This window comes from Poromitra crassiceps (genome assembly GCF_964638095.1).
Source record: "Poromitra crassiceps genome assembly, chromosome: 13".
In the NCBI taxonomy this organism is placed as follows: domain Eukaryota; kingdom Metazoa; phylum Chordata; class Actinopteri; order Beryciformes; family Melamphaidae; genus Poromitra; species Poromitra crassiceps.
The window spans coordinates 25,009,614-25,022,060 of record NC_139644.1 but is presented as its reverse complement, the minus strand read 5'-3'; the positions used below and the strand labels follow the sequence as shown (position 1 = coordinate 25,022,060).

Below are 12,447 nucleotides of genomic sequence, written 5' to 3'. Positions count from 1 at the left end.
TTTTTTAACCTATTGGGATAAACAACTTTTAATTTATTCACATGATCTTTTTTACCGCCTTCTATTAAACTTCTCTTCCTTCTCTGCTAGTCCAACTTTATTTGTTGTAACATGGAGCTAATGTATAATAGAAATATAACATGCACTAGCCTAAATCACTCGATTATGTTTGTCAGGATGAATTAGATGTTCCATATTAACCTTTACAAAAAATCACCAATATTCCTATATTAGGGACTTAGACTATCATGAACTTCAATACTTAATTTATAGGTAACTTGGTCTACCATTGTAGGCAGGGGTGTAGTGGTAAATACAGAGGTGGGTAAGCTATCCAAGGTGAGTAGTTTACCCACCTTGTTTGCCCTCATTGATTTATATAGGTGATCTGAAAATAGGTGAGTAAACTATCTGCCTCATTTCAAAAGGTGGGTAAACTGCGTTTACTCGTGTTTACCCTCCACTACACCCCTGATTGTAGGCTATTTTTTGTTCGGCCCATTTTTATTTCCAATGATCGAACTAAGAGAGACTTTTGTTGTGCGTATGTGTTGTATTGTATCGTCCTAAAGATTATTGTAATGTTATTGTAGTTATTTTGTTTTAGCACATTTCAAAACAAGTTATATTTCTATAGGTTAATCTAAACAGTCACATTAGTCATAAGGCCGAGTACAATGGTGTGGTTTTCATTCCACCTTTGCCACATTTCTCATAATTTCCTGTGGGGTCTCCCATGCTATCCTGCAATGTTTGTCTGATTTACCGGAGGGAAGGCCCCCATGTCGGCAGACTTGCTTGAACTCTGCATTCATAAAACCCTGTGCATTTTACGCATCAAACACTAGCAGTCAGACTGTTAATACAACTATTGTTCTAAAATCACTAAATCACGGCCCACCCTGCTGTTTTTCCAAAAGCTGGCAAAATACGGTTACGCTAAAATAACACAAATGTTGAACAAACATTTTAATTTCAAATCAGAATAGGCTAGGCCTGATTGAATTTCATTCTTCTGCCAAGTGGTGTGAGCAGCAATTAATTGCTCTGGGTCACAGTTGTGTGAGATTATCGGTTAATCAACCATGACTCCACCAATCAGAGTTGAGAACCGGAGATATCCGTTTTCTAAACTGGATGCATCCGCCCGTCCAGATGGACTGAAGCCAGAGACCACGAGGAGTGGGAAGGCGACATGACTGCATGACGTCATGTAAAAAAAAAAAAGCCAGTATGAAAAAGGCGTTGTTCCAAAAGCCTTTTGGAAAGTGAGGTGCACTTTGAGAAAATGATTACTGAGATGCAAGTCAAAATATATAGGCTAACCGTGTCCATATAAATGACGATAAACTACATTTTTATTCACAAAGGTGTAGAGTAGGCCTACTAGTATTATGGGCATACCGGTAAGCTAACCATCAACCTAAGCTAGCCTATATATTTTATGACATAGCTATAAGTTGCCTATTTCTGGGTTTACTTTCCCCAAAATGATAACATTTTATTTGCCAGAATTGCAACCATATAGGCCAGGGGTTTTCAAAGTGTGAGACTGGGCGATCCCATATAGACACTCAACAATTGTGCCAAGATACCCTGATATTGCTGTTTGATACTTTGGAATACACCAAATAGCCTATAGTTTCTGACTCTGGGAAAGTGGCCAAAACAGTATACTTCCACAAAACTGAATCTCTGAACTATCTTTAACCAAATCACACACACTTAGGCGGATCTCATTTACATTACATTACATTACATTACGTCATTTGGCAGACGCTTTTATCCAAAGCGACTTACAATAACACATTTTTGTCAGCAATAGAGCGATCAACTATGCAACACAGCCCATGACAACTACAACATCTGAAGGAATAGTGGTAAAGTTAAGTTCGTTTTTTTTTTTTTTTAAGAGAGAGAAAGAAGTTAGTTCAAGAAGGGCCCAGATCTCCTTTTGATAACTAGGGTAATAACTAATGTAATATGTTTTCACTTCCATTCACTGAGCAGCTGAAACTGCTTCGAGCCCCCCTGGGGAGGCCCACCTCCCACTTAAAAAAAAAACCTAATATAGGCTACATGCTGAGAATTTTCAGGAGTCCCAGTTGAAATGTCATTTGTTTTCTGTTGTGTTTTTAGAGTCGGCCTACACACCAGCTAATTTAACCAATTAGCCTAGTTCCTCCTCTCTGGTTGACATTCAGTGAAATCAGCTGCTGTAGTGCTTGGTTGGAGTGAGAACCTGCACACAGGGTACTCTCTGTTGCCTATCCCTGCCCTACAGCAGGTTCCCAATTTGTTTCCTGTCAGGGACTATATATGTAATTACATGTCTACAGACTATAACATTTGATGACATCTTCTCCCGGGGAGTCATGTTTCCAAAGACTTGTTATAGCCTGTATGATTACTGCCCAGCTGTTTACACTGATCATCAGTCATTCTTATGCATTATGTCAGTGCATGGTTCTCAACTGACATAATGCATAAGAATGGGGTCTGGGGAGTGGGGCGTCATGCAAGCCAAAAATCTGAGGGGGCGAACTCTGGCGCCGCCCGGAGGGCGGCAAAAAATTTGGGGGGTTGGAAGCCAGATTTAGAGGAATATCTAATTTTAAATGAACAGACTGAGCAGGTGTAACCATAAGGCTATTTTCCAAACTGCTCAGCCTCCTGGAAAGATCCATAATCACCAGACTAAGTACATTGCCACTGCCCAGGCTCAATGGACTTGACAAAAAAGGGAGACCACATGTTTCAAAGCAATGTAACACAATGTTTATTTTGGCTGGTATTGCCTTTTCAGAAGGTAGAAATCTTTCCTCTAGAGCAGGGGTTCCCAACCTTTTTTGTGCCAAGGACTGGTAGATAGGCCTACATGGGGAAAAAAAGTCGCGGACCGGTTGTCAATTCTAATGGTTTTAGTTATATATATTTACTCACCAGGTGGCGACAAAGGGTAAATAACAGCCTTTTGTGTTGTACTGTATGTAGCCTATACAGTATTTATGTTTTTGTTTTAACTACAAACATACATAAACGTAAACTTGAAACTATGTTTCAACTACCATACACAGCCTATAATAATATAGCCTATGTTTATTAAAAAAAAAAAAAAAAAAAAAAAAAAAAAAATTTACCTCTCAAAAATCTGAGGGGGCAATTGCCCCCTCAGTTACAATGGGCATGACGCTTCTGCTGGGGACCATCAGGGCTTCTTGGGGGATTCCAGGGGGTCCCCAGCAAACTGATTTATTATTCAATTTCACCATTACTGTCTGTATTTGATTTACAAGAAGTTTACACAATTATTATTGCTATTATTATTATTGGACATTATCTAAGAATGTTTTAAAAATCCCAGATTTGTGTTTGAGAGACAAAATCTCCATGTTAGGTTGGTGAGAATCACTGCATTATGTAACTGATGATAATGATTAACTTCCTCGTCTTGCTGTGGACGCTGGGGTCACCTCAACCCCCTTGAAGGTCCTTAAAGGTCCTTGGAAGTGCTTGGAGCTGGAGGTCTACCTACCCACTAGGCTGCCTGGCCCTTTAAGCGGAGAGGGAGGAGGGAGGGAGGGAGAGCGGAGCATCTTGGCTGCGGTGTTTTTGTCCCTCTGTCAGTGAGCGCCCCTGGGCCGAGCGAGGCGGCTGAAAGGATTTCCACAGGACAGGTATGGACAGCAGAGATTTAACACAACAACTCTTTATTATCTGACTCGCTTACGTTTTGTTCCGCTGCATTTAAAGCGCTAGTAGACGCCAGGCGCCTTTCCTGTGGGCTTCTTTTGTGAAGCGCACGGGTCCTGCCTAGCCCATTCCCCCGGTCCTCCGAAGTAACGGGTCCTTTATCCTCCAAAAACACCCGCCTTCGGGGCTTAGCAGTGCTATTACATCCCACTCGGTGTTCAGTGTGATCTTATTTCTGAACAGTCTGTTAGCACATAATGGGCTATAGCAGGGTATTGTTGTACATGGCTCGTGGTTCATGGTTGTTCCCCCCCGCGCGTGTCTTTTTGTTCACACACACTCACAGCATCATCGGTAACTCGCGCTCCGCGGTGGCGAGGAGCGCCCTTACCGAAAAACCACTATAATAATATTCATACAATGGGCAATAGCGCCTGTCTGTTGTAGGATGGTGACCTAATAGTGAACTATATTGTGCTTTGTGTGGTATTTGTATCGACCAGTTTATCTATATGAACTATCATTTGGCATGACGAAAATAATACTGTATTCCTTCCTATAGGATAGAGACTATAATGTTTTTATAGCTGTAAAATAGCTGCAATATAGGATCTCTCACGTTAGTTGTATATGAGGAGGAGCTTTTGCCATACGCAACAACAACTTTTGCCTTACTGAAAGAGTTTTAAATGCGGGTGGGAGGCTGGGCGTCCATCTGCATAGCCAAATATTTCTACCACGTCATTTTTGAATGATATAACTGTCTGGGCTTTATAGGCCTACCCATGCATATTGTTTGAGCATAGGCTACTTCATATAGGCCCTAAACTTTCCTCATGCCTCACAGGTGATGTGTTAAAAATAAATGATGTATTTATTTGTTTATTATTTTTTGGTAACTGCATGAAAAGAAAGTCCCGTGATCCCCAAGACTCGTGGGAGAGGGTGGGACGGAGCATTTGGAGTTTTCATTACTTCCAGATGTTCATCAGCTTTTCGTTGCTGCTTTCTACCCTCAAACTTGCTTGTCTCACCTCCTGTCGCTGGTCAGTGGTCAGCCAGGGCAGAGGATATCCTCAAGATGGATGAGGCATGATAGACCTACATGTCACCGGGATATAGAGCAGGGAAACCCCACCTAAAACTCAGCATAGCCACATTTGTAGGCTGCCATAAATCTTGTGGTAATCCCTAGACACTGAATGTAGACTACAAATATTAGAAACAAAGCTTACTCCTTTCATGAAGTAGCCTACACTGATTAAATGAATCCAGGTCAATCTAGCTTGTAACCAACAGTCACAAAGGAGATGTCGAAAAAGAGAAGCAAACGAGCTGGAGAAGGATCAGCTTTGAGATGAGATGTGATTGTGCAAAAGGGCTGCAACTTATCAGGAAAATGTGCCTAATAAAAGTAGGGTCAAGTAGTACAAGTTAAATTAGCTCTTTAGACAGAACAAAAGCACAATGCTTTTCTGAAAATCTTTTTTGATGTTGGTGGTTGTTATGGTGGTCGACTGTCGGAGGTCAAGAGTTTATTCATCACTGGATGCAACAGGATGACGATATGTGGGACACACTGATAGTCCAGTTTAATCCGTTTAATCAGTAAACACATCCGATGATGTTTTGATGAAGGATTATGCAGACTTGACTGGGTCTGGAGGTGTAGTCTCCAGTCTGTTATCATATGATACTCTGTTGTTGTAACATAGGCTAGGTTGTTACTAACTGAACACCCAGGGAATAGGCGCAGATCATTAACAGCTGCATGGCCCTTAGATAGGGCACGGGGCACCGTCATTCATCCATGGGTGGTTTGTAGCAGTCTGTGCCTCTCAAACCTTTTTCAGGTCAAGGACCACAAATACAGTACATAAGTATTAGACCACAGAACCAAGACACGCCCCAAAGACTGTGGCCCAAAGAAGCCCATCTGAGATATGATCTGTTAGATTAGACCCCCACTACATCCTATTGTTGTGCTAAATCATGGTGAGTAAAATCCTATAATAAGAATGTGAAGTATGTGTGTGTGTGTGTGTGTGTGTGTGTGTGTGTGTGTGTGTGTGTGTGTGTGTGTGTGTGTGTGTGTGTGTGTGTGTGTGTGCGTGTGTGAGTGAGTGAACAGAAAGTGTGTTCGGCCGCAGCTATGCCATTTTACGTGTGATCGCGCTGAATCGTTCAAGTAAAGATCATCCCTGTGGGTGACCTAATGGAGCCGGATGTTTGAATTAGTTAATTAGGGCCGACTAAATGGGCAACAATGGCTAATTAGTGGCCAAAATGACTCAACACGGGTTCAGCACCATGGAGAGCTCCAGAGTGGAGGAGCACACACCTGGGCTGAGGTGGAATCAGCCAGGGAAGTGGACTATGAAAACCCTCTGGGGAGAGAGAGGATGCATGCCAACTCTATGAGCGAGGCCTGCGCAGATTAATGGCCGAACTTGCCATGCTGCGCAATGGCTTCACAGTCCGATACGCCGCATGGGTATTCTGCTAGTAATAGTGAAATTGAACTATTCCTCATTTTTCTGGCGACCTCCCTGAATCCCCAGAGGCCAGTTTGGGAAGCACAGGTCAGGTCTGAGCCCAGCTGGAGTTTCCTTCAACAAGTTTCTGCCGGGCTGGAATGTGATTGTCTCATGACAGCGTTTGGACCCAGGGGTGCTGTCGTGGAATGCAGGGTTATAAACCCCATTTGCACAGTGGGCCACACGCCGGGCATTTAAATGGTTTAGCCAGTCTAATTGAATTACACCCGGAACCTGCAAGAGACTGTCTGTCACTGTCTGGGGACAGTCCATTACGTATTTTCAACTGCATAACAAACCACTCCTTGATACCATCTGTTCAATTGAATCAATCTGTTATTATTTTCATCACTTTAAATAAGGCAACTTGATGAGCGATTTAAGGATTTGTGATAGCTCGCATTTTTCAGTGTAAGTGCAAACAGTCGAGTTGTATTTGGCTCTCCCCTGTTATGTAGTTTATTATCCCATAGTCTACTGTATGCTGTCCCATTACATCAGCCACTTACTGCTGATCCACTGGATACTAAACCTGACCTCATCCCATTTAGGCTTGCCAGAAAGAAGACCAAATGCATGTTAAGTTGTTCCAGAATCAACTCAAATATGATGTCATTATTCAATGTTTTCAATGCTTCTATGGTTTTGTCTAAATCAGTGCTTCTCAAAGTGGGGTCCAGGGGTTCCAGGGGGTCCCTAGCATTTATTATTGTGATTTTTTGCTATAATTCCATCCATAAGTAACACAATGATGGAATGTATGAGTATTTTGGTCATGTGTTTCATACACTTTCTGTAATAAAACATCTGAAAGCAAAAATCTTATCAGATGGGGGGACCCTTGGACAAAATCTTAACAACTGTGGGTCCATGGTCTAATTAGGGGTCCTTAAGTTGACATGAAGAAGTTTGAGAAGCATTGGTCTAAATGGCCTGCAAATATGAATGTGCACACTAATGAAACAATAACCCATTTTAATGATAATCATGATACAATTCCTTACGATAACCGTACCGCTTCAAATTTTCATTATCATTAAAACCGTGGTACCGTGATTACAGCGCTTTGAAAAACATGGTAAATACTGTCCATCATCAACCAAAGTTGGCAACTGTCTCCCTCTCCCAGATGCAGACACGCAGCCTTGGAGAAATGATTTCAGTGCATGTATCAGTCTTTTTTGGCTCTGACTTTTCAATATAAAAAATGGTGAAATGATTTCTGTGAGTGTATCAGTACTTTTTGAACATTTTCAGCACACTTTAACAATACCGTGATCATACTGATAACCGTGCAAATTTTGGTCACTATAATCGTGATATGAAATGTTCATATCATTTCATCTCTAGTGCACACCATTAAAGGGATGAAAATATTAAATGTCTGAGTAAGTGTTTGTGATTAAACCAGGAAGTCCTTGTTTTAGAGGTTTGTTTATAATAAAGCCAAGGGGTAAACACAAACAGTCCAGTATTAGTAGCATCAGCGCGGCCTGGTCAGGACTTACAGTGAGGGTTAATACTAGCCTATACTTCGCTATATGAATGGGGCAACAAGCTAGTGTTTTCAGTGAGCATATGGCCTGATGTGGCTTTTAAAGTGCTAACAGCCTAAATCCATTGTCTGCTTGAATAATCTGACTTGAGCTCCTTTAATACGTTAATCAGTCAGAAAAACAAGATGGATGCTGTATTTAGTGAAGTACACAAACATGCTGCAGTGTGCTGCTGTCTAGACGATTGCCTGCTCTCTTTGTAGTCTCTGTGGTCACAGCCATTTGATCATTATTGAATCAGGAAGTTATTGATGAGATCTCTGAGAGGGACCCACTTCACTACATCAACGCTGCTGCTGAGATTGCTTCCTGTGCGCCGTCCGCTTGACACCACAGCACACGTTGACCTGAGCTTCTAACCCCCAGCAGCACTGCTTGGATCAGCTCTCCACTTGCTCGGACCAGCTCTCCACTTGCTTGGACCAGCTCTCCACTGCTCGGACCAGCTCTCCACTGCTCGGACCAGCTCTCCACTTGCTTGGACCAGCTCTCCACTGCTCGGACCAGCTCTCCACTGCACCATCTGGTCTTCGTCTGCTTCCACTCCAGACCACTCCACTTCCTCACATCATCACAGCACTCTGTCTCTCTGGCCGTCGTCATTCTTAATCCCCACCTCGAGCGCTGCGCAGGAATTTCCTCCCAAAAACCTTTTTTCCCTTCTTCTTCGTTTCCGGGCCACTCCTGTCCCTCAGCCCCACCCTTTGCTCAGTTTCCTGTCGGAGGTCAGCGCAGTGGACCAATAGCAGCTGGGCTGGTGTTTACTCTGCTCCTGTTCCAGGAGTAATGTGAGCAGGCTGGCCCCTCCCTCCCTCCCTTGGCCTTACTCGAGCCGGCTGGCCCCTCCCTTCTGGCCTTACTCGAACCAGCTGGCCCCTCCCTTGGCCTTACTCGAACCAGCTGGCCCCTCCCTTGGCCTTACTCAAGCCAGCTGGCCCCTCCCTTGGCCTTACTCGAGCCAGCACCAGACGGCTCCAGCCCAGTGCCGTCTGCTCCTCCATAACACCACTGCTCCTTCATGTGCAAAACAGGCCATTTGCAAAGGGCACAGAGCCTAGACGGGACGTCCCGCTGCATTTTCCTTTCACTGTCCCGACTCCCCAGTGTGAGGACAGTCGAAACTAGGGTTGTCACGATACTAGGATTTCTAACTTCGATACCAATACCCAGAAAAATATTGATACTCTCGATACCACAGGGGCAGGATGGCAACACATCAAGAGGCATAAAAATAAACAAAGACAGATGGATGGGCAGGCACACGCTTCTCCGTAATCTAGGCCAGATAAAACTCATTAAAAATGTTGCACTTACACAGCAAATTACCCCTGCTCTACTCATCAGCCTATAACAACGCAGGATAATACCCCTGCTCTAGTCATCAGCCTATAACAACGCAGGATAATACCCCTGCTCTAGTCATCAGCCTATAACAACGCAGCAGAATACCCCTGCTCTAGTCATCAGTCTATAACAATGCAGCAGAATACCCCTGCTCTAGTCATCAGCCTATAACAACACAGCACAATACCCCTGCTCTAGTCATCAGCCTATAACAACACATGATAATACCCCTGCTCTAGTCATCAGCCTATAACAACGCAGCAGAATACCCCTGCTCTAGTCATCAGTCTATAACAATGCAGCAGAATACCCCTGCTCTAGTCATCAGTCTATAACAATGCAGCAGAATACCCCTGCTCTAGTCATCAGCCTATAACAACGCAGGATAATACCCCTGCTCTAGTCATCAGCCTATAACAACGCAGGATAATACCCCTGCTCTAGTCATCAGCCTATAACAACGCAGCAGAATACCCCTGTTCTAGTCATCAGCCTATAACAACGCAGGATAATACCCCTGCTCTAGTCATCAGCCTATAACAACGCAGCAGAATACCCCTGTTCTAGTCATCAGCCTATAACAACGCAGGATAATACCCCTGCTCTACTCATCAGCCTATAACAACGCAGCAGAATACCCCTGCTCTAGTCATCAGCCTATAACAACCCAGGATAATACCCCTGCTCTAGTCATCAGCCTATAACAACGCAGGATAATACCCCTGCTCTAGTCATCAGCCTATAACAACGCAGGATAATACCCCTGCTCTAGTCATCAGCCTATTAACAACACAGTACAATACCCCTGCTCTAGTCATCAGCCTATAACAACGCAGCACAATACCCCTGCTCTAGTCATCAGCCTATAACAACGCAGCACAATACCCCTGCTCTAGTCATCAGCCTATAACAACGCAGCACAATACCCCTGCTCTAGTCATCCGCCTATAACAACGCAGCACAATACCCCTGCTCTAGTCATCAGCCTATAACAACGCAGCACAATACCCCTGCTCTAGTCATCAGCCTATAACAACGCAGCACAATACCCCTGCTCTAGTCATCAGCCTATAACAACGCAGCACAATACCCCTGCTCTAGTCATCAGCCTATAACAACGCAGCACAATACCCCTGCTCTAGTCATCAGCCTATAACAACGCAGCACAATACCCCTGCTCTAGTCATCAGCCTATAACAACGCAGCACAATACCCCTGCTCTAGTCATCAGCCTATAACAACGCAGCACAATACCCCTGCTCTAGTCATCAGCCTATAACAACGCAGCACAATACCCCTGCTCTAGTCATCAGCCTATAACAACGCAGCACAATACCCCTGCTCTAGTCATCAGCCTATAACAACACATGATAATACTCCTGCTCTAGTCATCAGCCTATAACAACACATGATAATACTCCTGCTCTAGTCATCAGCCTATAACAATGCAGCACAATACCCCTGCTCTAGTCATCAGCCTATAACAACACAGCACAATACCCCTGCTCTACTCATCAGCCTATCAAAACCACAGTCTATGATCAAAACACAGCAAATTAACCCTGCTCTAGTAGTCATCAACACATTTAGCTTGTTAAATCAGATACCTACCAATGATAGGGAGGAGATTTTCATTAAGAGAAAGAACTGCTGGTATCGATACCGTTACAAATGAGCATTGTATACCCTTCAAATTTTTTGTATTGATACTTATCGATACTTCGAAACCCACATGCCCAACATGCTGTAATACCATGATGATATGAGATCATCTGACACGTGGTCATCTCCTCTCTGTCATGCAGTGATGTGCAGAGTACAGACCCAGTGTGTCAACTAGCCACCATTCTTCTGCCAGATGATAAGTGTCTGTTGTTGCTTCTACAGTCCTCCATACTGTAGCTGTTCAGGAGAGAGATTTCTCATTTATTGATGAATTATTCATTCAGGGCCAGTTGGCTGAATGAAGCCATCTGTGCTGTGAAGTGTGGAGGTACAAAGAGGTCTTAGTAGATAGATGCTTGGCCACATGACACAGATCAACAAAGATTGTTTCTGTTGGAAACTTTATGTGACATTTAAAACTCTTGTCTACGTGTATATTAAGGTTTTCGACGTCTGCTATATACGGTTTTCACGGAATTGTCAGTCCTGTCCTAGGAGACCAGACAGTCCTGTCCTACTGTACAAACACTGCAACAGGAAGTGAGCTGGGGTTCAATTTAGAATGTTTATGTTGTCAAGTTAAAACCATCTATACTGCGCAATCCCAAACAATGAAAAAAAGCAAGCTTTGATTAAAAAACAATTGGCTTTTTTTAGTTACACAAAGTACCGCCTCTCATAGGGGTTCTCTATTGTAGGCCTATTTTTAGTTTTTGGAATGCACAAATGATGGTAATCTTCTAGGCGGAGCCATTTGAGATGATGAGGGAAGGTCTTTTGAAATCTTATTTACTCTTTGGTCAGAAGCTCTGCATGTGATCCTTGTGATGTTCCTCCTGCTTTAACAAGAGCAGACTGCATTCTGGTGTCGGGCAGGATTTACAGTGATTCATGCTGGTGGAGTCCAAGTCTGAGAAGAGTCATGGTGTTCTCATTCGAGAAGTTTCCATCGAAGACTCTCAGCTGCCTTTCTGTCCCCCCCCCCTTTGCAGCTTTGCCTTTCTTTTCTCACATTCCCACTCTTTCTCTCCCTCCCTCCCTCCCTCCCTCCCTCACTGTACTGTACTGCACCTCCCTTGCTCACTCATTCTGACCCCCACTCCTTGTTTCTCTTTGGTTCACCCTCTCCTGGCTTCTCCTTGTTACTCTTTCTCCTGGGCTTGGAGGAAGTGACTGAGTTTTTTCTGGATCCTTGGGGAATAGAGCGATGGAGCTCCCTTTCCTGTAAGCCTTTCTTCATCAGGCCTCTCAGACTATCACCACTTTCCATTCTGCCACACTTCATTGTGTCTGATGATGAGAGCCACATGCATGGGCACAGGCTTTAGCCTCTCTTAGCTCATTTCATCTTCAGAGTCGTCCGACTGTTGTTACGAATCCTGCTACTTGTTCAGATTCATCAGCAGCACAGCAGGCTGGAAGAGAGGGACTCTGCTTTGGTATCATTAGGTAACCTGACGCTCATTAAGGCCGGTACCTGAATAAATCCACTGAAAAGTTCCAGCTGTGAGTGTTGATATGTGGGAGTCTTCAGGCCTTGGACAGTGTGTGTTGTTTTGTGCTGTGTGGGAGTTGGCAGCAGTCCATGCTAAACTATCTTCTGTCAAGTATTTGCCTTTCTGCGAAACACAGGATTATATACGTAAAACCCT

At 43.8% G+C, this 12,447-nt stretch overlaps 1 protein-coding gene across 1 annotated transcript in view; it reads left to right on the top strand.

Annotated features, from left to right (window-relative positions):
- Nucleotides 1–3,636: 3,636 nt before the first annotated feature.
- Nucleotides 3,637–12,447, top strand: part of kank2 (KN motif and ankyrin repeat domains 2) — a 29,979-nt gene continuing 21,168 nt past the window's right edge. The window contains exon 1 of the mRNA XM_083649507.1: nt 3,637–3,677. The gene's annotated coding sequence lies outside the window, so the exon portion shown is untranslated. The remainder of the gene's footprint in view (nt 3,678–12,447) is intronic.